This window comes from Hydra vulgaris, chromosome 01 (genome assembly GCF_038396675.1).
Source record: "Hydra vulgaris chromosome 01, alternate assembly HydraT2T_AEP".
In the NCBI taxonomy this organism is placed as follows: domain Eukaryota; kingdom Metazoa; phylum Cnidaria; class Hydrozoa; order Anthoathecata; family Hydridae; genus Hydra; species Hydra vulgaris.
In genome coordinates this window covers 49,060,001-49,084,971 of record NC_088920.1, presented here as the reverse complement: position 1 = coordinate 49,084,971, position 24,971 = coordinate 49,060,001, and the positions used below count along the sequence as shown (strand labels likewise).

The 24,971-nt window shown below is 37.3% G+C and overlaps 1 protein-coding gene and 20 non-coding genes across 38 annotated transcripts in view; 20 read left to right on the top strand and 1 right to left on the bottom strand.

Annotated features, from left to right (window-relative positions):
- Positions 1-24,635, bottom strand: part of LOC136075400 (uncharacterized) — a 95,555-nt gene extending 70,920 nt beyond the window's left edge. For 7 of the 18 annotated variants that reach the window (XR_010635898.1, XR_010635901.1, XR_010635897.1 and 4 more), the window contains exon 1: positions 24,592-24,635. The gene's annotated coding sequence lies outside the window, so the exon portion shown is untranslated. Of the gene's footprint in view, positions 1-2,726; positions 2,913-4,282; positions 4,293-6,179; positions 6,195-7,269; positions 7,314-24,591 lie in introns of those variants that run through there. The other 11 variants (XR_010635899.1, XR_010635896.1, XR_010635903.1 and 8 more) reach the window with 6 other exon arrangements.
- LOC136075605 (5S ribosomal RNA) lies at positions 6,649-6,767 on the top strand. The gene has a single exon (XR_010636054.1). It is a non-coding gene; the product is annotated as a 5S ribosomal RNA (ribosomal RNA).
- LOC136075603 (5S ribosomal RNA) lies at positions 7,564-7,682 on the top strand. The gene has a single exon (XR_010636052.1). It is a non-coding gene; the product is annotated as a 5S ribosomal RNA (ribosomal RNA).
- Positions 8,479-8,597, top strand: LOC136075602 (5S ribosomal RNA). The gene has a single exon (XR_010636051.1). It is a non-coding gene; the product is annotated as a 5S ribosomal RNA (ribosomal RNA).
- On the top strand, positions 9,394-9,512 carry LOC136075601 (5S ribosomal RNA). Its single transcript, XR_010636050.1, has one exon. It is a non-coding gene; the product is annotated as a 5S ribosomal RNA (ribosomal RNA).
- LOC136075600 (5S ribosomal RNA) lies at positions 10,309-10,427 on the top strand. The gene has a single exon (XR_010636049.1). It is a non-coding gene; the product is annotated as a 5S ribosomal RNA (ribosomal RNA).
- On the top strand, positions 11,224-11,342 carry LOC136075599 (5S ribosomal RNA). The gene has a single exon (XR_010636048.1). It is a non-coding gene; the product is annotated as a 5S ribosomal RNA (ribosomal RNA).
- LOC136075682 (5S ribosomal RNA) lies at positions 12,139-12,257 on the top strand. Its single transcript, XR_010636120.1, has one exon. It is a non-coding gene; the product is annotated as a 5S ribosomal RNA (ribosomal RNA).
- LOC136075681 (5S ribosomal RNA) lies at positions 13,054-13,172 on the top strand. Its single transcript, XR_010636119.1, has one exon. It is a non-coding gene; the product is annotated as a 5S ribosomal RNA (ribosomal RNA).
- On the top strand, positions 13,969-14,087 carry LOC136075680 (5S ribosomal RNA). Its single transcript, XR_010636118.1, has one exon. It is a non-coding gene; the product is annotated as a 5S ribosomal RNA (ribosomal RNA).
- Positions 14,884-15,002, top strand: LOC136075679 (5S ribosomal RNA). The gene has a single exon (XR_010636117.1). It is a non-coding gene; the product is annotated as a 5S ribosomal RNA (ribosomal RNA).
- LOC136075678 (5S ribosomal RNA) lies at positions 15,799-15,917 on the top strand. The gene has a single exon (XR_010636115.1). It is a non-coding gene; the product is annotated as a 5S ribosomal RNA (ribosomal RNA).
- Positions 16,714-16,832, top strand: LOC136075676 (5S ribosomal RNA). The gene has a single exon (XR_010636113.1). It is a non-coding gene; the product is annotated as a 5S ribosomal RNA (ribosomal RNA).
- LOC136075675 (5S ribosomal RNA) lies at positions 17,629-17,747 on the top strand. The gene has a single exon (XR_010636112.1). It is a non-coding gene; the product is annotated as a 5S ribosomal RNA (ribosomal RNA).
- LOC136075674 (5S ribosomal RNA) lies at positions 18,544-18,662 on the top strand. Its single transcript, XR_010636111.1, has one exon. It is a non-coding gene; the product is annotated as a 5S ribosomal RNA (ribosomal RNA).
- LOC136075672 (5S ribosomal RNA) lies at positions 19,459-19,577 on the top strand. Its single transcript, XR_010636110.1, has one exon. It is a non-coding gene; the product is annotated as a 5S ribosomal RNA (ribosomal RNA).
- LOC136075671 (5S ribosomal RNA) lies at positions 20,374-20,492 on the top strand. Its single transcript, XR_010636109.1, has one exon. It is a non-coding gene; the product is annotated as a 5S ribosomal RNA (ribosomal RNA).
- On the top strand, positions 21,289-21,407 carry LOC136075670 (5S ribosomal RNA). The gene has a single exon (XR_010636108.1). It is a non-coding gene; the product is annotated as a 5S ribosomal RNA (ribosomal RNA).
- LOC136075669 (5S ribosomal RNA) lies at positions 22,205-22,323 on the top strand. Its single transcript, XR_010636107.1, has one exon. It is a non-coding gene; the product is annotated as a 5S ribosomal RNA (ribosomal RNA).
- Positions 23,121-23,239, top strand: LOC136075668 (5S ribosomal RNA). Its single transcript, XR_010636106.1, has one exon. It is a non-coding gene; the product is annotated as a 5S ribosomal RNA (ribosomal RNA).
- A 249-nt stretch (positions 24,636-24,884) lies between the features above and the next one.
- The window catches only part of LOC136075621 (5S ribosomal RNA), a 116-nt gene continuing 29 nt past the window's right edge, over positions 24,885-24,971 (top strand). Inside the window, exon 1 of the ribosomal RNA XR_010636071.1 lies at positions 24,885-24,971. This exon is cut by the window's right edge and continues 29 nt beyond it. This is a non-coding gene — a ribosomal RNA (5S ribosomal RNA).

Sequence of the window (24,971 nt, the reverse complement as noted above, 5' to 3'; positions counted from 1 at the left end):
GAACTCTGGATACTTAGGATCACTTTTTAATAAACCAATAAGTCCAACATGTTTGCCAACCATTTGGACTTATTGGAGATTTATCTTGAACATCTGTTGATTCATCCAGAGGTTAACTAAATGCTTCGCAGTTTTTTAAGTCATTCAACAATTGCTACTCTCAATATCAGCACTAATTTCAGATATTCTTCTTTCATTTGTATGTTGAGAAATAGGAATCTATGAAAATCTTTGGATTTTGTTATTTTTAGGATCTATCTGAAATATTTTGCTTTACAAATTCTCCATCAGTGTATGGATGTTTTTCTCTTGCAATGTTCCATGCTATAACAAAACTTGCTTCTGTTGTAATAATTAGTTCTTTATTAAAAGATGAAGCATTTATTTGATTGTTAATTATCGTTTTGAGGAACTCAATTTTGTTTTTCCTGTAATCTGAACTTAATGGATGTTCCTTGGAAAAATTTATATGATTAGTTTCATAGTGGTGTTTAACGTTCCCTGAATTGTTATTTATTACAAATTAAACATAATGGTTTATTTTCTTTTTTAATAAATGCAAATTTTTCTGTCCAATCTTCATTAAATATTCTTTTCTCGTCATCAATTTTTCTTTTCTTAGGGTAGGGTGGGGCAAGATGCCCCCCTTAACAAACTTTAGCGTATATAATAAATACTTTTACATTTTCTTGTAATTTTTCTTTTTAATATCAAAGTCTACTTATAAGAGAAGACATTGGTAAGATAAAATAACTACTTTATTACTGGTGATAAACTTTAAAATTAAAAAAACTAATAATTGTGCAAGGAGACATGTTGCCGCAGCCGTGGGGCAAGATGCTCCAAAGAGTGCATCTTGCCCCAAACCTTTTAAACAGTTGTTAAAAATAACTATCAGTTAAAATAAAAGCTATTAATAGTTCTTTATTAAAACTCTTTACATTTTATTAAAATAACTGAAATATAAACACTGCAATTATTCTATGCAATTGTCTTGAAGATAAATAACTTTTTTTAATTTATATCACTAACATAATTGTTCAAATAACATATACATGATTATGATTCACAGTAGTAGCATAGGTCTGAATCATCTGGACCACATGAAAAGTGGTACCAAGATGTACATTTACTACATTGTGTCCAATCATCAAATGGTGGCACATTGTATGGACAAGAGCATATGGTGCATAGAGTTGTATCAGTGATAAAAATTTCAGAGGCAGAAACCATATCTTTCTTCTTTTTCATTTGTTTCTTTATGCCATTAGGTCTTTCTGCTTTCTGCTTTTCAGGCTTTTTCACCTTTTTTGTCTTCAAATTTATTGATTTCATTTTTTGCTTGATCACCTTATTAAGTGCAGCTTTTTCTTTACGCAATATGACTGCTTGTTGCTTTTTTTTTACATTGTTTTTATGCTCTTCTAGTCGCTTCTTGAAAGGTGAAGAAGTAAGGTTTTCAGCTGACTCTGTCTTTCTCTTTCGTTGTCTTAAAATAGGAATTTTGGGACGTGGAGAAATTTTTTCCAAAATATTTAAGGGAGAATTAAGGCCAAGATACTCATCAACAATTGGCAAAACTGCATCATCAACAGCCTTCAATATTTCAGCAGTAGTTGTTGTGCTCATGACATTTGCCAACTGTATAGGTGCAACAAGAGGCAAATTAGGTAATTCACTAGATTGCTGACAGATTTTCAATGGCTCAGCTTCATTAGTGAGCAAAGCTGCTTCAAAGGCTTCATCATTAAAAATAATGTCATTTATTGGGTACAAACCAGAGCATATAAAACCATTGATTGCTTTGTCAACGTTTGCAGTAAAGTTGTAGGCAGTTGCAAAAGTACCTGCCATGTCAAAAAATGAAATTCTACGCCCCTGATGTGATAACATCCAGTTGCTTGCTGCTGTATTGTAACCAACTTTCAATGGTTTAAAAAATGTACGATCTAAAGGTTGCATCTTGTGTGTACAATGAGGTGGAAGAGTTATGAGATGGATCCCATTGTCACGACAAAAGTTAATGGCCTCAAGTGTTTTGTGACTGTGATGACCATCAAGTACAATTAATTGCTTATTAGTTTTAGATGCATGAGTCACAGCAACAAAATGTGTTAACCGTTCAATGAATAAAGATGAATCAGTCCATCCACTGGAGCTAACTCTAATAATTGAGCCTAAAGGTGCACCAATAGCCAGCCTATCAGTCATTCGCTTACGGGGAAATATAAATAAGGGTGGGTCATAAGTGCCACTTGCACTCATTGCACACACAACTGTCACAGTAGCACCTCTTTCTCCACTAGTTATTTTCGAAACTTGTCGTTTGCCTTTTGTTGGAATTATTTTTCCTGGCTTATGGACATTTGTGATTCCAGTTTCATCCATATTCCAGAGCTGTTTGGCTGAAAACTTATGTTCCTCAAATAATGACTTGTATACTGAAAAAAACTGATTTACTTTTGGTTTATTGAAGCCAATAGCTCTGCTTATACTGGCTCGTGGAGTTCGAATAGAAAGTTGTGGATTGTGAGACATGAATTGCAGCCAATCCACTCCTATCGATTCCCATTTGCTTAGCAAAATCATATGCTAGGCGACGCACATCTATTGTTGTCAAGCCAAATAATGCTGTTTCCATAATCTAAACTTGTGTAACAATCTTTAATTCAAATTCTTTACTAAAAACAGGAAATTTTTTCACCCAGAGACAAACCACAAGCTACTTTTACTTTTCCATCTCGATGACGTTGTAATGTTTTTTTATTAATACTAAATTCTGATGCAACATTCTTTAGACTGCAGCCCATCTTTATTACATCTAATGCTGACTTTATTCTATCATTTGTTGCACCTCTCTGTGTTTTTCGCACATAATTTCTCACCATTATTTGTAATATTTAAATATGTATCTAAAGAAATATTAAAACCTTAAAATTTTAATTATATAAACATACCAACACATACACAGTATTATATAATTATTCAATACATTATTATTTTATACATTACATAGCATCTATAAATTAACTCTCTTTGAGTTAAATAAGAACTTACTAAAGTTACATACAAAACTTACTAAAGTACATACAAAATTACTCAAGATTATTAACAATAACACGATGTTGCAATTATTAATATGATGTTGCATGCTAAACACAGGTCCTTTTAGTAGAAATTGTATTATGCGCATGTAATAATATATGAAGTTGTATTAATACAACTTCATTCAGCTGAATGCAATGCATATTTGTAAAAGTTTTACAAATATGTATTGAATTGCAGCAATAGCATGTGATACAGCTTCATTTTACTTAGCATATACATTATAACATTTACTTAATATATAAAATTATTTTAAAAAGCTATTTATAAATATGTATAATAGTTATCAACATATAAACCAACATATAAACATTGTCAAAAGCTAAATTAGTAAACGTTTTTATGTTCTAAACACACTTTAAAAATGGTAGAAATTCCGTAAAACCACGACGCAAGAAGCCCTTTGAGGGCATCTTACCCCACGTATCCAAGGACATTTTGCCTCATCTGCAGTGAGTGCAAGTTTAATGCAAATAAAATTAATTTTATTGCTAAGTTATAAAATTTCTTGACTATATATTATTGTGGGATAAATTCTCTATAAAACAACACAAGTATTGCCAATCCAAAAAACATTCAAAATTAGAAGCAACTTACTAACAAAATACTCCAAAAAGTAATAAACCGATTTAAACCTCACCTACCAGCAATATTAAAAACATTTTTTATTCCACTATTTTGTTTTAACTTTATGAATAGTATTATAGAGGGATAAAACATTACCGTCCTATGATACTCTCACATAGCAAAAAGACTTTTTACCCCACGGGTCATCTTGCCCCACTTTACCCTACCGCTGTTGCGAAGTGAATTATTGTTAGTATTTACTTTATCCATTTCGAAAGATTAAGTTTTGCGATTGAATAAAGTAAATACGAAAAGAGCCTTAATGAAATTCCATCCCTGATCTATACGATGCATTTAAACATCGAAACATCCGTTCGGTCGCGGTCGTGACAAAAAAGAAATTGTATTTTACTTTTTTCCAGGATATTAAAATTTTTTTTTTTACATACGTATTCATTTCAACTAAAATGATTTTGCTAAATGCTTTCCAATTAAAAAAATTAAATTTATTTTGTATAAAAAAACCAAATTTGTTATAATAGTCGCGGTCGTGACGGTGAAAAACGCCTTTTTTCTTTTTGGTAACATACCAACTAATAATTGAGATAATAATAATATCACTTATTAACAAACTTATTTAATCGCTAATATTTATTCTAAGAATTAAAAATTAGAAAAAATAAAAATAATAAACGTTTAACATAACTACGTGTTAAAAAATCCATGTTTTTTATTATCATAAAATATTAAAAATGGCTACCAAATTTTAAACATCACCAACGCATGCATAAAAGTAAATAACGAAGTGAAGATATTTTTTTTAGGTGCACTAATGTGTCTGTTAATCTAATTTTAAAAAATCTATTTCTAATATTCAGTTAAAATATTTTTGAATTATGGCATCTAATATGGAGTGACCCTAATACTGCAAAAAACATTACCAATTTAAAAAAAAAGTGAATTATCTGGTTTTGCAAGTCCACTCCTCAAATAGCTTTTTTTAAATAATCTCAAATAATCTTTTTTAAACTTTTTATTTTACGCGAAAGCTTTAAATAAAATAAAAAATTAATTAAAACGATCGTTTAAAATAAACGCATTTAAATTTTTTTTTAGTGTCTTTCTAAATATCTTGAATAGATTTTTTTAAAAACACTTTAAATTATGAGTAAGTTTAATTGAAATCGTCCCGTCGCAATGGAATGATTTAATTTTTTTTTTTTTGTCTATTTTTACAAAGAATTGTTTAAAATTATTTTTTTTATAATTTGGCTTACTAATAAAATGAGTAAAAATTACTATTTTAAAAAGAATACTTTATTATTACATTTTTTTCTTCTTATGCGACTTTTTCAAAAAAATGTTTATGCAATTGAAAAATAATGTATTTTTTTCATTTCAATAATTCAATAATTTAATATCACTTTTTAAATAAACAACAGTTTAATAAAATTTGTTAATAAACGATCATTAGAAGCAATTTATAAAAGTAATTTACGTAACTTTACAAAAGATAAGTTTAAAGTAATTTATTTCAACCGCAATTAAAAACGTAATAAAAAGTAAACTTCGCCTCCAGTTTGAGTTTTTTTGAGATTTATTTTAAAGCTTACATATTTTCTTTTTAGTGATTAATTTTTTTTTTTAGTTTTTTATTTTGTTTTTCATAGTTTTCAGACTTTATAAATAAACTTAAATACGCTAAGCTAAATTGTTTAGTTTTCCTTATTTCAGCATATTTCTGAGATATTAAATCATCAAAACATCTAAACAGTCGTGGTTGTCAAGCAAAAAAAATCCTTTGTCAAGTTGTCAGCAGAAAAAATTATTTGCGTGGTCAGCAATAGCGTTCGATCGCACGCCATTCCTGTCCAAGTATTTCTAAAGATACCGTTGATAATTTTGCAGCAGCAGTATTTTCCTCTTAATGTCTTATTGGTGTAATCTTTTATTATCAATGTATCTAACAATTTATTGGTCAACTATGCTTTATTGACACCTTACAATGATCTATTTTTATTTTTGATAAAGCGTACAATTGAAGAAAAATAAAACTTCTTCGAATAATAATGAGCAATATAGTCGTTCTTCTCTTGTCTATATTTTACCATACGGACGTCGATTTATTGTTTCTCAATCTTTATTCAAGAGAAAAGTTCTAAGTTAAGATCATACTGCCATCTTACAACCTTATCTTTGCACCATGACAAAAATGCTACTAACTGTTTGTTTTTTGCATTTATTTGCTTTCATGCAACTAATGCATCTGCTTTACAAATAGGATTAATGAATCATAATACAAAACAAAAGGTAAAATCTGCTGTCGAATTTTAGATGTTTTAAATATTAACTCCTGTTTAACAAATTAAAAAATGTTTACCAATCACTACAACAACATGTAGTAATTACTACAAAGCATTGACAAAATGAGAGTAAATAAGTTAGTCACCAGTAGTAAAAATATGTATGTATGTATAACAATAACAAATAATTATTTGTTATTGTTATATATACGTACATATCTTTACAATTTTGTAATTGTAGCAGCAATAAGGTGAATTTGATAGCAAAAACCACACACAAAAAAATAATCTACCGTCACATGTTAAAGAATTGAGAAGCGAACTAAGAACCTATCACTTCTAGACCAAGAAATGTAAAGCAACCATTTAAAAAGAACTTTAAACCAAAAATAGGGTAAAACAATTTTACAAATGAGTAATTATACATATAAAAATCTCTGTCAATAACTAATCGATATAAAAAAGATAGATCATTGATAATATTAGGACGTTAAAAAAAGCAATAAATAAATCCGAATGAAATAAAAATTTAAAAATATTAAATTAAAACTCCCCACAATCAATGTCAAAAAAATTCTAATAATCTCTCCTACATTATTAGTGACTTAGTGACTTGGTGAACGCAAGTGAACTCCAAGTTGGCTTTAAAAGCATTGCGAAGTCACAAGCTTTCGCCTACGACCATACCACGGTGAACACACCCGTTCTCGTCCGATCACGGAAGTTAAGCGCCGTCGGGCCAGGGTAGTACTTGGATGGGGGACCGCCTGGGAACTCCTGGTGCCGTAGGCTTTTTTAGCTTTTCGTATTTGAAGACTTATCTTAACCTTTTGCTATGTTTAATTATTCATTTGAAAAGTTTACAAGGTCTTCATTTATGTTTTTGAATGTGTTTAAACGCGTCAAGATCTCTGTTCACTTACTTCATTGTTTCATTTTTTTTTTAGTTTCATTCAAGCTCAAAAACTACCAACACTGTCGTTTCAAATCACTAATCAAGAAAGTGTGATTTGTCAACTTGCGTACACTTTGCTCCCTCTTGTGGTCAAACATCAAATAGAAGTATCAGAAGTGTCGTTTGCTACGCAGAACATTACAAATCATTATAGAAAGCTTTGTTACAAGCTCAACAATGATATACAAAGAAAGTTGGCTCGAAAGTAAGGCCGTTGACCATCGACCCGGCTAGCGCGAATATGACGGTAAGAAGACTTTTTTTTGGTTTAGCATATGTGTACCCACTCCCGAAACCCCGAAAGAACGAAAATTTGCGTCAATATCTATTGATGCTTACCTTATTACACAGGGACTAAAAAGTTTCAGTTTGTGTTTTTTTTCCGTAGTGAGCTCGATCTCGAAATGAGGAAGTTGTTCACTTGCCCACTTTAATAATTGTGGCTCTAAAAATTTGAGCGCAACTTACCAAGCACAATTTGTTTAACGTTTCCCATCGCAGCTACAACGGAACGAATTCCAACTCTTTGATCAAGTTGCACGCTCTCTCCTACATTATTAGTGACTTAGTGACTTGGTGAACGCAAGTGAACTCCAAGTTGGCTTTAAAAGCATTGCGAAGTCACAAGCTTTCGCCTACGACCATACCACGGTGAACACACCCGTTCTCGTCCGATCACGGAAGTTAAGCGCCGTCGGGCCAGGGTAGTACTTGGATGGGGGACCGCCTGGGAACTCCTGGTGCCGTAGGCTTTTTTAGCTTTTCGTATTTGAAGACTTATCTTAACCTTTTGCTATGTTTAATTATTCATTTGAAAAGTTTACAAGGTCTTCATTTATGTTTTTGAATGTGTTTAAACGCGTCAAGATCTCTGTTCACTTACTTCATTGTTTCATTTTTTTTTTAGTTTCATTCAAGCTCAAAAACTACCAACACTGTCGTTTCAAATCACTAATCAAGAAAGTGTGATTTGTCAACTTGCGTACACTTTGCTCCCTCTTGTGGTCAAACATCAAATAGAAGTATCAGAAGTGTCGTTTGCTACGCAGAACATTACAAATCATTATAGAAAGCTTTGTTACAAGCTCAACAATGATATACAAAGAAAGTTGGCTCGAAAGTAAGGCCGTTGACCATCGACCCGGCTAGCGCGAATATGACGGTAAGAAGACTTTTTTTTGGTTTAGCATATGTGTACCCACTCCCGAAACCCCGAAAGAACGAAAATTTGCGTCAATATCTATTGATGCTTACCTTATTACACAGGGACTAAAAAGTTTCAGTTTGTGTTTTTTTTCCGTAGTGAGCTCGATCTCGAAATGAGGAAGTTGTTCACTTGCCCACTTTAATAATTGTGGCTCTAAAAATTTGAGCGCAACTTACCAAGCACAATTTGTTTAACGTTTCCCATCGCAGCTACAACGGAACGAATTCCAACTCTTTGATCAAGTTGCACGCTCTCTCCTACATTATTAGTGACTTAGTGACTTGGTGAACGCAAGTGAACTCCAAGTTGGCTTTAAAAGCATTGCGAAGTCACAAGCTTTCGCCTACGACCATACCACGGTGAACACACCCGTTCTCGTCCGATCACGGAAGTTAAGCGCCGTCGGGCCAGGGTAGTACTTGGATGGGGGACCGCCTGGGAACTCCTGGTGCCGTAGGCTTTTTTAGCTTTTCGTATTTGAAGACTTATCTTAACCTTTTGCTATGTTTAATTATTCATTTGAAAAGTTTACAAGGTCTTCATTTATGTTTTTGAATGTGTTTAAACGCGTCAAGATCTCTGTTCACTTACTTCATTGTTTCATTTTTTTTTTAGTTTCATTCAAGCTCAAAAACTACCAACACTGTCGTTTCAAATCACTAATCAAGAAAGTGTGATTTGTCAACTTGCGTACACTTTGCTCCCTCTTGTGGTCAAACATCAAATAGAAGTATCAGAAGTGTCGTTTGCTACGCAGAACATTACAAATCATTATAGAAAGCTTTGTTACAAGCTCAACAATGATATACAAAGAAAGTTGGCTCGAAAGTAAGGCCGTTGACCATCGACCCGGCTAGCGCGAATATGACGGTAAGAAGACTTTTTTTTGGTTTAGCATATGTGTACCCACTCCCGAAACCCCGAAAGAACGAAAATTTGCGTCAATATCTATTGATGCTTACCTTATTACACAGGGACTAAAAAGTTTCAGTTTGTGTTTTTTTTCCGTAGTGAGCTCGATCTCGAAATGAGGAAGTTGTTCACTTGCCCACTTTAATAATTGTGGCTCTAAAAATTTGAGCGCAACTTACCAAGCACAATTTGTTTAACGTTTCCCATCGCAGCTACAACGGAACGAATTCCAACTCTTTGATCAAGTTGCACGCTCTCTCCTACATTATTAGTGACTTAGTGACTTGGTGAACGCAAGTGAACTCCAAGTTGGCTTTAAAAGCATTGCGAAGTCACAAGCTTTCGCCTACGACCATACCACGGTGAACACACCCGTTCTCGTCCGATCACGGAAGTTAAGCGCCGTCGGGCCAGGGTAGTACTTGGATGGGGGACCGCCTGGGAACTCCTGGTGCCGTAGGCTTTTTTAGCTTTTCGTATTTGAAGACTTATCTTAACCTTTTGCTATGTTTAATTATTCATTTGAAAAGTTTACAAGGTCTTCATTTATGTTTTTGAATGTGTTTAAACGCGTCAAGATCTCTGTTCACTTACTTCATTGTTTCATTTTTTTTTTAGTTTCATTCAAGCTCAAAAACTACCAACACTGTCGTTTCAAATCACTAATCAAGAAAGTGTGATTTGTCAACTTGCGTACACTTTGCTCCCTCTTGTGGTCAAACATCAAATAGAAGTATCAGAAGTGTCGTTTGCTACGCAGAACATTACAAATCATTATAGAAAGCTTTGTTACAAGCTCAACAATGATATACAAAGAAAGTTGGCTCGAAAGTAAGGCCGTTGACCATCGACCCGGCTAGCGCGAATATGACGGTAAGAAGACTTTTTTTTGGTTTAGCATATGTGTACCCACTCCCGAAACCCCGAAAGAACGAAAATTTGCGTCAATATCTATTGATGCTTACCTTATTACACAGGGACTAAAAAGTTTCAGTTTGTGTTTTTTTTCCGTAGTGAGCTCGATCTCGAAATGAGGAAGTTGTTCACTTGCCCACTTTAATAATTGTGGCTCTAAAAATTTGAGCGCAACTTACCAAGCACAATTTGTTTAACGTTTCCCATCGCAGCTACAACGGAACGAATTCCAACTCTTTGATCAAGTTGCACGCTCTCTCCTACATTATTAGTGACTTAGTGACTTGGTGAACGCAAGTGAACTCCAAGTTGGCTTTAAAAGCATTGCGAAGTCACAAGCTTTCGCCTACGACCATACCACGGTGAACACACCCGTTCTCGTCCGATCACGGAAGTTAAGCGCCGTCGGGCCAGGGTAGTACTTGGATGGGGGACCGCCTGGGAACTCCTGGTGCCGTAGGCTTTTTTAGCTTTTCGTATTTGAAGACTTATCTTAACCTTTTGCTATGTTTAATTATTCATTTGAAAAGTTTACAAGGTCTTCATTTATGTTTTTGAATGTGTTTAAACGCGTCAAGATCTCTGTTCACTTACTTCATTGTTTCATTTTTTTTTTAGTTTCATTCAAGCTCAAAAACTACCAACACTGTCGTTTCAAATCACTAATCAAGAAAGTGTGATTTGTCAACTTGCGTACACTTTGCTCCCTCTTGTGGTCAAACATCAAATAGAAGTATCAGAAGTGTCGTTTGCTACGCAGAACATTACAAATCATTATAGAAAGCTTTGTTACAAGCTCAACAATGATATACAAAGAAAGTTGGCTCGAAAGTAAGGCCGTTGACCATCGACCCGGCTAGCGCGAATATGACGGTAAGAAGACTTTTTTTTGGTTTAGCATATGTGTACCCACTCCCGAAACCCCGAAAGAACGAAAATTTGCGTCAATATCTATTGATGCTTACCTTATTACACAGGGACTAAAAAGTTTCAGTTTGTGTTTTTTTTCCGTAGTGAGCTCGATCTCGAAATGAGGAAGTTGTTCACTTGCCCACTTTAATAATTGTGGCTCTAAAAATTTGAGCGCAACTTACCAAGCACAATTTGTTTAACGTTTCCCATCGCAGCTACAACGGAACGAATTCCAACTCTTTGATCAAGTTGCACGCTCTCTCCTACATTATTAGTGACTTAGTGACTTGGTGAACGCAAGTGAACTCCAAGTTGGCTTTAAAAGCATTGCGAAGTCACAAGCTTTCGCCTACGACCATACCACGGTGAACACACCCGTTCTCGTCCGATCACGGAAGTTAAGCGCCGTCGGGCCAGGGTAGTACTTGGATGGGGGACCGCCTGGGAACTCCTGGTGCCGTAGGCTTTTTTAGCTTTTCGTATTTGAAGACTTATCTTAACCTTTTGCTATGTTTAATTATTCATTTGAAAAGTTTACAAGGTCTTCATTTATGTTTTTGAATGTGTTTAAACGCGTCAAGATCTCTGTTCACTTACTTCATTGTTTCATTTTTTTTTTAGTTTCATTCAAGCTCAAAAACTACCAACACTGTCGTTTCAAATCACTAATCAAGAAAGTGTGATTTGTCAACTTGCGTACACTTTGCTCCCTCTTGTGGTCAAACATCAAATAGAAGTATCAGAAGTGTCGTTTGCTACGCAGAACATTACAAATCATTATAGAAAGCTTTGTTACAAGCTCAACAATGATATACAAAGAAAGTTGGCTCGAAAGTAAGGCCGTTGACCATCGACCCGGCTAGCGCGAATATGACGGTAAGAAGACTTTTTTTTGGTTTAGCATATGTGTACCCACTCCCGAAACCCCGAAAGAACGAAAATTTGCGTCAATATCTATTGATGCTTACCTTATTACACAGGGACTAAAAAGTTTCAGTTTGTGTTTTTTTTCCGTAGTGAGCTCGATCTCGAAATGAGGAAGTTGTTCACTTGCCCACTTTAATAATTGTGGCTCTAAAAATTTGAGCGCAACTTACCAAGCACAATTTGTTTAACGTTTCCCATCGCAGCTACAACGGAACGAATTCCAACTCTTTGATCAAGTTGCACGCTCTCTCCTACATTATTAGTGACTTAGTGACTTGGTGAACGCAAGTGAACTCCAAGTTGGCTTTAAAAGCATTGCGAAGTCACAAGCTTTCGCCTACGACCATACCACGGTGAACACACCCGTTCTCGTCCGATCACGGAAGTTAAGCGCCGTCGGGCCAGGGTAGTACTTGGATGGGGGACCGCCTGGGAACTCCTGGTGCCGTAGGCTTTTTTAGCTTTTCGTATTTGAAGACTTATCTTAACCTTTTGCTATGTTTAATTATTCATTTGAAAAGTTTACAAGGTCTTCATTTATGTTTTTGAATGTGTTTAAACGCGTCAAGATCTCTGTTCACTTACTTCATTGTTTCATTTTTTTTTTAGTTTCATTCAAGCTCAAAAACTACCAACACTGTCGTTTCAAATCACTAATCAAGAAAGTGTGATTTGTCAACTTGCGTACACTTTGCTCCCTCTTGTGGTCAAACATCAAATAGAAGTATCAGAAGTGTCGTTTGCTACGCAGAACATTACAAATCATTATAGAAAGCTTTGTTACAAGCTCAACAATGATATACAAAGAAAGTTGGCTCGAAAGTAAGGCCGTTGACCATCGACCCGGCTAGCGCGAATATGACGGTAAGAAGACTTTTTTTTGGTTTAGCATATGTGTACCCACTCCCGAAACCCCGAAAGAACGAAAATTTGCGTCAATATCTATTGATGCTTACCTTATTACACAGGGACTAAAAAGTTTCAGTTTGTGTTTTTTTTCCGTAGTGAGCTCGATCTCGAAATGAGGAAGTTGTTCACTTGCCCACTTTAATAATTGTGGCTCTAAAAATTTGAGCGCAACTTACCAAGCACAATTTGTTTAACGTTTCCCATCGCAGCTACAACGGAACGAATTCCAACTCTTTGATCAAGTTGCACGCTCTCTCCTACATTATTAGTGACTTAGTGACTTGGTGAACGCAAGTGAACTCCAAGTTGGCTTTAAAAGCATTGCGAAGTCACAAGCTTTCGCCTACGACCATACCACGGTGAACACACCCGTTCTCGTCCGATCACGGAAGTTAAGCGCCGTCGGGCCAGGGTAGTACTTGGATGGGGGACCGCCTGGGAACTCCTGGTGCCGTAGGCTTTTTTAGCTTTTCGTATTTGAAGACTTATCTTAACCTTTTGCTATGTTTAATTATTCATTTGAAAAGTTTACAAGGTCTTCATTTATGTTTTTGAATGTGTTTAAACGCGTCAAGATCTCTGTTCACTTACTTCATTGTTTCATTTTTTTTTTAGTTTCATTCAAGCTCAAAAACTACCAACACTGTCGTTTCAAATCACTAATCAAGAAAGTGTGATTTGTCAACTTGCGTACACTTTGCTCCCTCTTGTGGTCAAACATCAAATAGAAGTATCAGAAGTGTCGTTTGCTACGCAGAACATTACAAATCATTATAGAAAGCTTTGTTACAAGCTCAACAATGATATACAAAGAAAGTTGGCTCGAAAGTAAGGCCGTTGACCATCGACCCGGCTAGCGCGAATATGACGGTAAGAAGACTTTTTTTTGGTTTAGCATATGTGTACCCACTCCCGAAACCCCGAAAGAACGAAAATTTGCGTCAATATCTATTGATGCTTACCTTATTACACAGGGACTAAAAAGTTTCAGTTTGTGTTTTTTTTCCGTAGTGAGCTCGATCTCGAAATGAGGAAGTTGTTCACTTGCCCACTTTAATAATTGTGGCTCTAAAAATTTGAGCGCAACTTACCAAGCACAATTTGTTTAACGTTTCCCATCGCAGCTACAACGGAACGAATTCCAACTCTTTGATCAAGTTGCACGCTCTCTCCTACATTATTAGTGACTTAGTGACTTGGTGAACGCAAGTGAACTCCAAGTTGGCTTTAAAAGCATTGCGAAGTCACAAGCTTTCGCCTACGACCATACCACGGTGAACACACCCGTTCTCGTCCGATCACGGAAGTTAAGCGCCGTCGGGCCAGGGTAGTACTTGGATGGGGGACCGCCTGGGAACTCCTGGTGCCGTAGGCTTTTTTAGCTTTTCGTATTTGAAGACTTATCTTAACCTTTTGCTATGTTTAATTATTCATTTGAAAAGTTTACAAGGTCTTCATTTATGTTTTTGAATGTGTTTAAACGCGTCAAGATCTCTGTTCACTTACTTCATTGTTTCATTTTTTTTTTAGTTTCATTCAAGCTCAAAAACTACCAACACTGTCGTTTCAAATCACTAATCAAGAAAGTGTGATTTGTCAACTTGCGTACACTTTGCTCCCTCTTGTGGTCAAACATCAAATAGAAGTATCAGAAGTGTCGTTTGCTACGCAGAACATTACAAATCATTATAGAAAGCTTTGTTACAAGCTCAACAATGATATACAAAGAAAGTTGGCTCGAAAGTAAGGCCGTTGACCATCGACCCGGCTAGCGCGAATATGACGGTAAGAAGACTTTTTTTTGGTTTAGCATATGTGTACCCACTCCCGAAACCCCGAAAGAACGAAAATTTGCGTCAATATCTATTGATGCTTACCTTATTACACAGGGACTAAAAAGTTTCAGTTTGTGTTTTTTTTCCGTAGTGAGCTCGATCTCGAAATGAGGAAGTTGTTCACTTGCCCACTTTAATAATTGTGGCTCTAAAAATTTGAGCGCAACTTACCAAGCACAATTTGTTTAACGTTTCCCATCGCAGCTACAACGGAACGAATTCCAACTCTTTGATCAAGTTGCACGCTCTCTCCTACATTATTAGTGACTTAGTGACTTGGTGAACGCAAGTGAACTCCAAGTTGGCTTTAAAAGCATTGCGAAGTCACAAGCTTTCGCCTACGACCATACCACGGTGAACACACCCGTTCTCGTCCGATCACGGAAGTTAAGCGCCGTCGGGCCAGGGTAGTACTTGGATGGGGGACCGCCTGGGAACTCCTGGTGCCGTAGGCTTTTTTAGCTTTTCGTATTTGAAGACTTATCTTAACCTTTTGCTATGTTTAATTATTCATTTGAAAAGTTTACAAGGTCTTCATTTATGTTTTTGAATGTGTTTAAACGCGTCAAGATCTCTGTTCACTTACTTCATTGTTTCATTTTTTTTTTAGTTTCATTCAAGCTCAAAAACTACCAACACTGTCGTTTCAAATCACTAATCAAGAAAGTGTGATTTGTCAACTTGCGTACACTTTGCTCCCTCTTGTGGTCAAACATCAAATAGAAGTATCAGAAGTGTCGTTTGCTACGCAGAACATTACAAATCATTATAGAAAGCTTTGTTACAAGCTCAACAATGATATACAAAGAAAGTTGGCTCGAAAGTAAGGCCGTTGACCATCGACCCGGCTAGCGCGAATATGACGGTAAGAAGACTTTTTTTTGGTTTAGCATATGTGTACCCACTCCCGAAACCCCGAAAGAACGAAAATTTGCGTCAATATCTATTGATGCTTACCTTATTACACAGGGACTAAAAAGTTTCAGTTTGTGTTTTTTTTCCGTAGTGAGCTCGATCTCGAAATGAGGAAGTTGTTCACTTGCCCACTTTAATAATTGTGGCTCTAAAAATTTGAGCGCAACTTACCAAGCACAATTTGTTTAACGTTTCCCATCGCAGCTACAACGGAACGAATTCCAACTCTTTGATCAAGTTGCACGCTCTCTCCTACATTATTAGTGACTTAGTGACTTGGTGAACGCAAGTGAACTCCAAGTTGGCTTTAAAAGCATTGCGAAGTCACAAGCTTTCGCCTACGACCATACCACGGTGAACACACCCGTTCTCGTCCGATCACGGAAGTTAAGCGCCGTCGGGCCAGGGTAGTACTTGGATGGGGGACCGCCTGGGAACTCCTGGTGCCGTAGGCTTTTTTAGCTTTTCGTATTTGAAGACTTATCTTAACCTTTTGCTATGTTTAATTATTCATTTGAAAAGTTTACAAGGTCTTCATTTATGTTTTTGAATGTGTTTAAACGCGTCAAGATCTCTGTTCACTTACTTCATTGTTTCATTTTTTTTTTAGTTTCATTCAAGCTCAAAAACTACCAACACTGTCGTTTCAAATCACTAATCAAGAAAGTGTGATTTGTCAACTTGCGTACACTTTGCTCCCTCTTGTGGTCAAACATCAAATAGAAGTATCAGAAGTGTCGTTTGCTACGCAGAACATTACAAATCATTATAGAAAGCTTTGTTACAAGCTCAACAATGATATACAAAGAAAGTTGGCTCGAAAGTAAGGCCGTTGACCATCGACCCGGCTAGCGCGAATATGACGGTAAGAAGACTTTTTTTTGGTTTAGCATATGTGTACCCACTCCCGAAACCCCGAAAGAACGAAAATTTGCGTCAATATCTATTGATGCTTACCTTATTACACAGGGACTAAAAAGTTTCAGTTTGTGTTTTTTTTCCGTAGTGAGCTCGATCTCGAAATGAGGAAGTTGTTCACTTGCCCACTTTAATAATTGTGGCTCTAAAAATTTGAGCGCAACTTACCAAGCACAATTTGTTTAACGTTTCCCATCGCAGCTACAACGGAACGAATTCCAACTCTTTGATCAAGTTGCACGCTCTCTCCTACATTATTAGTGACTTAGTGACTTGGTGAACGCAAGTGAACTCCAAGTTGGCTTTAAAAGCATTGCGAAGTCACAAGCTTTCGCCTACGACCATACCACGGTGAACACACCCGTTCTCGTCCGATCACGGAAGTTAAGCGCCGTCGGGCCAGGGTAGTACTTGGATGGGGGACCGCCTGGGAACTCCTGGTGCCGTAGGCTTTTTTAGCTTTTCGTATTTGAAGACTTATCTTAACCTTTTGCTATGTTTAATTATTCATTTGAAAAGTTTACAAGGTCTTCATTTATGTTTTTGAATGTGTTTAAACGCGTCAAGATCTCTGTTCACTTACTTCATTGTTTCATTTTTTTTTTAGTTTCATTCAAGCTCAAAAACTACCAACACTGTCGTTTCAAATCACTAATCAAGAAAGTGTGATTTGTCAACTTGCGTACACTTTGCTCCCTCTTGTGGTCAAACATCAAATAGAAGTATCAGAAGTGTCGTTTGCTACGCAGAACATTACAAATCATTATAGAAAGCTTTGTTACAAGCTCAACAATGATATACAAAGAAAGTTGGCTCGAAAGTAAGGCCGTTGACCATCGACCCGGCTAGCGCGAATATGACGGTAAGAAGACTTTTTTTTGGTTTAGCATATGTGTACCCACTCCCGAAACCCCGAAAGAACGAAAATTTGCGTCAATATCTATTGATGCTTACCTTATTACACAGGGACTAAAAAGTTTCAGTTTGTGTTTTTTTTCCGTAGTGAGCTCGATCTCGAAATGAGGAAGTTGTTCACTTGCCCACTTTAATAATTGTGGCTCTAAAAATTTGAGCGCAACTTACCAAGCACAATTTGTTTAACGTTTCCCATCGCAGCTACAACGGAACGAATTCCAACTCTTTGATCAAGTTGCACGCTCTCTCCTACATTATTAGTGACTTAGTGACTTGGTGAACGCAAGTGAACTCCAAGTTGGCTTTAAAAGCATTGCGAAGTCACAAGCTTTCGCCTACGACCATACCACGGTGAACACACCCGTTCTCGTCCGATCACGGAAGTTAAGCGCCGTCGGGCCAGGGTAGTACTTGGATGGGGGACCGCCTGGGAACTCCTGGTGCCGTAGGCTTTTTTAGCTTTTCGTATTTGAAGACTTATCTTAACCTTTTGCTATGTTTAATTATTCATTTGAAAAGTTTACAAGGTCTTCATTTATGTTTTTGAATGTGTTTAAACGCGTCAAGATCTCTGTTCACTTACTTCATTGTTTCATTTTTTTTTTAGTTTCATTCAAGCTCAAAAACTACCAACACTGTCGTTTCAAATCACTAATCAAGAAAGTGTGATTTGTCAACTTGCGTACACTTTGCTCCCTCTTGTGGTCAAACATCAAATAGAAGTATCAGAAGTGTCGTTTGCTACGCAGAACATTACAAATCATTATAGAAAGCTTTGTTACAAGCTCAACAATGATATACAAAGAAAGTTGGCTCGAAAGTAAGGCCGTTGACCATCGACCCGGCTAGCGCGAATATGACGGTAAGAAGACTTTTTTTTGGTTTAGCATATGTGTACCCACTCCCGAAACCCCGAAAGAACGAAAATTTGCGTCAATATCTATTGATGCTTACCTTATTACACAGGGACTAAAAAGTTTCAGTTTGTGTTTTTTTTCCGTAGTGAGCTCGATCTCGAAATGAGGAAGTTGTTCACTTGCCCACTTTAATAATTGTGGCTCTAAAAATTTGAGCGCAACTTACCAAGCACAATTTGTTTAACGTTTCCCATCGCAGCTACAACGGAACGAATTCCAACTCTTTGATCAAGTTGCACGCTCTCTCCTACATTATTAGTGACTTAGTGACTTGGTGAACGCAAGTGAACTCCAAGTTGGCTTTAAAAGCATTGCGAAGTCACAAGCTTTCGCCTACGACCATACCACGGTGAACACACCCGTTCTCGTCCGATCACGGAAGTTAAGCGCCGTCGGGCCAGGGTAGTACTTGGATGGGGGACCGCCTGGGAACTCCTGGTGCCGTAGGCTTTTTTAGCTTTTCGTATTTGAAGACTTATCTTAACCTTTTGCTATGTTTAATTATTCATTTGAAAAGTTTACAAGGTCTTCATTTATGTTTTTGAATGTGTTTAAACGCGTCAAGATCTCTGTTCACTTACTTCATTGTTTCATTTTTTTTTTAGTTTCATTCAAGCTCAAAAACTACCAACACTGTCGTTTCAAATCACTAATCAAGAAAGTGTGATTTGTCAACTTGCGTACACTTTGCTCCCTCTTGTGGTCAAACATCAAATAGAAGTATCAGAAGTGTCGTTTGCTACGCAGAACATTACAAATCATTATAGAAAGCTTTGTTACAAGCTCAACAATGATATACAAAGAAAGTTGGCTCGAAAGTAAGGCCGTTGACCATCGACCCGGCTAGCGCGAATATGACGGTAAGAAGACTTTTTTTTGGTTTAGCATATGTGTACCCACTCCCGAAACCCCGAAAGAACGAAAATTTGCGTCAATATCTATTGATGCTTACCTTATTACACAGGGACTAAAAAGTTTCAGTTTGTGTTTTTTTTCCGTAGTGAGCTCGATCTCGAAATGAGGAAGTTGTTCACTTGCCCACTTTAATAATTGTGGCTCTAAAAATTTGAGCGCAACTTACCAAGCACAATTTGTTTAACGTTTCCCATCGCAGCTACAACGGAACGAATTCCAACTCTTTGATCAAGTTGCACGCTCTCTCCTACATTATTAGTGACTTAGTGACTTGGTGAACGCAAGTGAACTCCAAGTTGGCTTTAAAAGCATTGCGAAGTCACAAGCTTTCGCCTACGACCATACCACGGTGAACACACCCGTTCTCGTCCGATCACGGAAGTTAAGCGCCGTCGGGCCAGGGTAGTACTTGGATGGGGGACCGCCTGGGAACTCCTGGTGCCGTAGGCTTTTTTAGCTTTTCGTATTTGAAGACTTATCTTAACCTTTTGCTATGTTTAATTATTCATTTGAAAAGTTTACAAGGTCTTCATTTATGTTTTTGAATGTGTTTAAACGCGTCAAGATCTCTGTTCACTTACTTCATTGTTTCATTTTTTTTTTAGTTTCATTCAAGCTCAAAAACTACCAACACTGTCGTTTCAAATCACTAATCAAGAAAGTGTGATTTGTCAACTTGCGTACACTTTGCTCCCTCTTGTGGTCAAACATCAAATAGAAGTATCAGAAGTGTCGTTTGCTACGCAGAACATTACAAATCATTATAGAAAGCTTTGTTACAAGCTCAACAATGATATACAAAGAAAGTTGGCTCGAAAGTAAGGCCGTTGACCATCGACCCGGCTAGCGCGAATATGACGGTAAGAAGACTTTTTTTTGGTTTAGCATATGTGTACCCACTCCCGAAACCCCGAAAGAACGAAAATTTGCGTCAATATCTATTGATGCTTACCTTATTACACAGGGACTAAAAAGTTTCAGTTTGTGTTTTTTTTCCGTAGTGAGCTCGATCTCGAAATGAGGAAGTTGTTCACTTGCCCACTTTAATAATTGTGGCTCTAAAAATTTGAGCGCAACTTACCAAGCACAATTTGTTTAACGTTTCCCATCGCAGCTACAACGGAACGAATTCCAACTCTTTGATCAAGTTGCACGCTCTCTCCTACATTATTAGTGACTTAGTGACTTGGTGAACGCAAGTGAACTCCAAGTTGGCTTTAAAAGCATTGCGAAGTCACAAGCTTTCGCCTACGACCATACCACGGTGAACACACCCGTTCTCGTCCGATCACGGAAGTTAAGCGCCGTCGGGCCAGGGTAGTACTTGGATGGGGGACCGCCTGGGAACTCCTGGTGCCGTAGGCTTTTTTAGCTTTTCGTATTTGAAGACTTATCTTAACCTTTTGCTATGTTTAATTATTCATTTGAAAAGTTTACAAGGTCTTCATTTATGTTTTTGAATGTGTTTAAACGCGTCAAGATCTCTGTTCACTTACTTCATTGTTTCATTTTTTTTTTAGTTTCATTCAAGCTCAAAAACTACCAACACTGTCGTTTCAAATCACTAATCAAGAAAGTGTGATTTGTCAACTTGCGTACACTTTGCTCCCTCTTGTGGTCAAACATCAAATAGAAGTATCAGAAGTGTCGTTTGCTACGCAGAACATTACAAATCATTATAGAAAGCTTTGTTACAAGCTCAACAATGATATACAAAGAAAGTTGGCTCGAAAGTAAGGCCGTTGACCATCGACCCGGCTAGCGCGAATATGACGGTAAGAAGACTTTTTTTTGGTTTAGCATATGTGTACCCACTCCCGAAACCCCGAAAGAACGAAAATTTGCGTCAATATCTATTGATGCTTACCTTATTACACAGGGACTAAAAAGTTTCAGTTTGTGTTTTTTTTCCGTAGTGAGCTCGATCTCGAAATGAGGAAGTTGTTCACTTGCCCACTTTAATAATTGTGGCTCTAAAAATTTGAGCGCAACTTACCAAGCACAATTTGTTTAACGTTTCCCATCGCAGCTACAACGGAACGAATTCCAACTCTTTGATCAAGTTGCACGCTCTCTCCTACATTATTAGTGACTTAGTGACTTGGTGAACGCAAGTGAACTCCAAGTTGGCTTTAAAAGCATTGCGAAGTCACAAGCTTTCGCCTACGACCATACCACGGTGAACACACCCGTTCTCGTCCGATCACGGAAGTTAAGCGCCGTCGGGCCAGGGTAGTACTTGGATGGGGGACCGCCTGGGAACTCCTGGTGCCGTAGGCTTTTTTAGCTTTTCGTATTTGAAGACTTATCTTAACCTTTTGCTATGTTTAATTATTCATTTGAAAAGTTTACAAGGTCTTCATTTATGTTTTTGAATGTGTTTAAACGCGTCAAGATCTCTGTTCACTTACTTCATTGTTTCATTTTTTTTTTAGTTTCATTCAAGCTCAAAAACTACCAACACTGTCGTTTCAAATCACTAATCAAGAAAGTGTGATTTGTCAACTTGCGTACACTTTGCTCCCTCTTGTGGTCAAACATCAAATAGAAGTATCAGAAGTGTCGTTTGCTACGCAGAACATTACAAATCATTATAGAAAGCTTTGTTACAAGCTCAACAATGATATACAAAGAAAGTTGGCTCGAAAGTAAGGCCGTTGACCATCGACCCGGCTAGCGCGAATATGACGGTAAGAAGACTTTTTTTTGGTTTAGCATATGTGTACCCACTCCCGAAACCCCGAAAGAACGAAAATTTGCGTCAATATCTATTGATGCTTACCTTATTACACAGGGACTAAAAAGTTTCAGTTTGTGTTTTTTTTTCCGTAGTGAGCTCGATCTCGAAATGAGGAAGTTGTTCACTTGCCCACTTTAATAATTGTGGCTCTAAAAATTTGAGCGCAACTTACCAAGCACAATTTGTTTAACGTTTCCCATCGCAGCTACAACGGAACGAATTCCAACTCTTTGATCAAGTTGCACGCTCTCTCCTACATTATTAGTGACTTAGTGACTTGGTGAACGCAAGTGAACTCCAAGTTGGCTTTAAAAGCATTGCGAAGTCACAAGCTTTCGCCTACGACCATACCACGGTGAACACACCCGTTCTCGTCCGATCACGGAAGTTAAGCGCCGTCGGGCCAGGGTAGTACTTGGATGGGGGACCGCCTGGGAACTCCTGGTGCCGTAGGCTTTTTTAGCTTTTCGTATTTGAAGACTTATCTTAACCTTTTGCTATGTTTAATTATTCATTTGAAAAGTTTACAAGGTCTTCATTTATGTTTTTGAATGTGTTTAAACGCGTCAAGATCTCTGTTCACTTACTTCATTGTTTCATTTTTTTTTTTAGTTTCATTCAAGCTCAAAAACTACCAACACTGTCGTTTCAAATCACTAATCAAGAAAGTGTGATTTGTCAACTTGCGTACACTTTGCTCCCTCTTGTGGTCAAACATCAAATAGAAGTATCAGAAGTGTCGTTTGCTACGCAGAACATTACAAATCATTATAGAAAGCTTTGTTACAAGCTCAACAATGATATACAAAGAAAGTTGGCTCGAAAGTAAGGCCGTTGACCATCGACCCGGCTAGCGCGAATATGACGGTAAGAAGACTTTTTTTTGGTTTAGCATATGTGTACCCACTCCCGAAACCCCGAAAGAACGAAAATTTGCGTCAATATCTATTGATGCTTACCTTATTACACAGGGACTAAAAAGTTTCAGTTTGTGTTTTTTTTCCGTAGTGAGCTCGATCTCGAAATGAGGAAGTTGTTCACTTGCCCACTTTAATAATTGTGGCTCTAAAAATTTGAGCGCAACTTACCAAGCACAATTTGTTTAACGTTTCCCATCGCAGCTACAACGGAACGAATTCCAACTCTTTGATCAAGTTGCACGCTCTCTCCTACATTATTAGTGACTTAGTGACTTGGTGAACGCAAGTGAACTCCAAGTTGGCTTTAAAAGCATTGCGAAGTCACAAGCTTTCGCCTACGACCATACCACGGTGAACACACCCGTTCTCGTCCGATCACGGAAGTTAAGCGCCGTCGGGCCAGGGTAGTACTTGGATGGGGGACCGCCTGGGAACTCCTGGTGCCGTAGGCTTTTTTAGCTTTTCGTGTTTGAAGACTTATCTTAACCTTTTGCTATGTTTAATTATTCATTTGAAAAGTTTACAAGGTCTTCATTTATGTTTTTGAATGTGTTTAAACGCGTCAAGATCTCTGTTCACTTACTTCATTGTTTCATTTTTTTTTTAGTTTCATTCAAGCTCAAAAACTACCAACACTGTCGTTTCAAATCACTAATCAAGAAAGTGTGATTTGTCAACTTGCGTACACTTTGCTCCCTCTTGTGGTCAAACATCAAATAGAAGTATCAGAAGTGTCGTTTGCTACGCAGAACATTACAAATCATTATAGAAAGCTTTGTTACAAGCTCAACAATGATATACAAAGAAAGTTGGCTCGAAAGTAAGGCCGTTGACCATCGACCCGGCTAGCGCGAATATGACGGTAAGAAGACTTTTTTTTTGGTTTAGCATATGTGTACCCACTCCCGAAACCCCGAAAGAACGAAAATTTGCGTCAATATCTATTGATGCTTACCTTATTACACAGGGACTAAAAAGTTTCAGTTTGTGTTTTTTTTCCGTAGTGAGCTCGATCTCGAAATGAGGAAGTTGTTCACTTGCCCACTTTAATAATTGTGGCTCTAAAAATTTGAGCGCAACTTACCAAGCACAATTTGTTTAACGTTTCCCATCGCAGCTACAACGGAACGAATTCCAACTCTTTGATCAAGTTGCACGCTCTCTCCTACATCAAAACACTTACCGATTTTAGTATATTTGGCCTCAAGAGGCATGCCAAAAACCGATATGTGAGTCCTTCGACTCGGTTGCCTACTGGGACTTGACTTTGTAAATATATGGTGAAAACCATTAATACATAGTCCTTTTTCAAGGAGATAATTCCTTGCATCGTCAGACTTCATTACGATTTCGACGACTGTGTTTCAATGAATGAGCCATCTTTTCTATTCATTTGTGAAGTTAGCGTTTTCAATTTCAATGACAACATCGGCAATCGATGCTTTCGTTTGCAGCTTAGACAAAAGAGTTCGGTTTAGAATTTTTTTTTCAAATTTTTTAGTTTGGTTGGAACTTATTGCTGAAGCATACGTTTTTGTTTTTGATTGTGTGTTGTTTTTTTGGACTTTCGACTTCATTATCAGAAAGATCATCGTCGCTATAATTAATTACATAGTCTTCTATCGTTTCGCCATTTGCAACATCTCGCATTTTGGTCAGAAGTCTTGCCGATCTTTCATCGGATATTGCAGCAACGGTTGCTTGTTGGGTAGTATTGTTTGTAGTTTTGAAAAAAACTGTTTCCGCCTTCGTCTCTCCAGACTCCATTCCATCTTCGCCACGATAATCTTGAAAAACTGCCTACCTTATTACACAGGGACTAAAAAGTTTCAGTATGTGTTTTTTTCCGTAGTGAGCTCGATCTCGAAATGAGGAAGTTGTTCACTTGCCCACTTTAATAATTGTGGCTCTAAAAATTTGAGCGCAACTTACCAAGCACAATTTGTTTAACGTTTCCCATCGCAGCTACAACGGAACGAATTCCAACTCTTTGATCAAGTTGCACGCTCTCTCCTACATTATTAGTGACTTAGTGACTTGGTGAACGCAAGTGAACTCCAAGTTGGCTTTAAAAGCATTGCGAAGTCACAAGCTTTCGCCTACGACCATACCACGGTGAACACACCCGTTCGTCCGATCACGGAAGTTAAGCGCCGTCGGGCCAGGGTAGTACTTGGATGGGGG